Source organism: Elephantulus edwardii, unplaced genomic scaffold, assembly GCF_000299155.1.
Source record: "Elephantulus edwardii isolate Elephantulus edwardi_28Jun2011 unplaced genomic scaffold, EleEdw1.0 scaffold00176, whole genome shotgun sequence".
NCBI lineage: Eukaryota > Metazoa > Chordata > Mammalia > Macroscelidea > Macroscelididae > Elephantulus > Elephantulus edwardii.
The window spans coordinates 3,573,821-3,575,326 of NW_006399926.1; positions in this window are offsets into that span (position 1 = coordinate 3,573,821).

Here is a 1,506-nt window from a genome sequence, read left to right on the forward strand (position 1 = left end):
CATTTAATGCAGCTCGGCTGCTAAGCGAAAGGATGGCAATGAAGCCCCACAGGTGCCTCTTCTATAAGATGTTGTTGTTGTTGCTGCTGTTATGTGCCATCGAGCTGCCTGTGACTCACAATGTCCCTATGGACAATAGCTATGAACCTTTCTCTATCCTAAGCCAATCTTGCTGTCTCTTATATACCTACTCTCATTACCCTAGTTAATGTGTAAATCCATCTTATCTGGGGTCTTCCACTCCTGAGCTGTGCTTCTACCCATCCCAACATGACCTCCTTCTCCAAAGCCTGGTCCCTCCTGGCCATGTGCCCTAAGTATGTGAGATGGAGCTTCAGAAACCTTGCCTCCAAAGAGCATCTTGGTTTTACCCTCTCCAGGACAGACCTATTTGTTCTCTTGGCAGTCAATAGTATGTTCAATACTCTTCTCCAGCACCACAACTCAAAGGCATTGATCCTTCTTCTGTCATCATTTCCACTGTCCAGCTCTTTGATCCATAACAAGTAGCTACAAAGACCATGGCCTGAATCAGGTGCACCTTAGTCTCCAGACTGATATTATTGCTCTACTGTCAGGTCCCTGACAGTAGATTTCCCTAATGCAATTTGTCTTTTGATTTCCTGACTGCTAGTGCTAAGAGTTTTGATTGTGGACCCAAGCAAGCTGAAATTGTTAACAACCTCAATGTCTTCAGCATTTATCAGAGTGATGCCAATTGGCCCATTGGTGAGAATCTTTGTTTTCTTGATGTTGAGCTTCAATCTACATTGAAGACTACAGTCTTTGACCTTCTGCAGCAAATACTTCAAGTCTTCCTCAGTTTCCGTAAGCAAGGTTGTGTCATATGCATAACACAAGTTGTTGCTGAGTCTTCCTCCAATCCTAACACCACATTCCTCCTCATAAAGTCCAGTCTCCCAAATTATCTGTACTGCATACAGATTAAAAAGATATAGCGACAGGACACATCCCTGAAGCACCCCATGTAGTGTTTCCTTGCTGTGTTCTAACAATTGCTTCCTAGTTCAAGAATAGATTTCACATGAACACAATCAAGTGTTCTGGGATTCCCATTCTCCTCAAGGTTAGCCACAATTTGCTGTGAGCCACGCAGTCAAATGTTACTCTGACAAACACAGGTCACCATAAACTGACATCAACTCCTCAGTGAAGGGTGGGAGTGTAAAATGGTGCAACCACTCTGGAAGGCTGTATGGCACTCTCTCAAAAAGTTGCAAATAGAAATTCCATTTGACCCAGCAATTCCACTACTGGGAATATACCCCAAAGAAACCATAACCACCACCCAAGAATATATGCACACTCATGTTTATCATGACTTTGTTCACAATAGCAAAGAGTCAGAAACAACCCAAGTACCCATCAATAAAAGAATGGATAGAGAAGCTGTGGTATATTCACACAATGGAATATTATGCTACATTGAAAAACAAGGAACTCATGAAATATTATTCAAAATGTGTGACCCTCAAAGGGACAAAT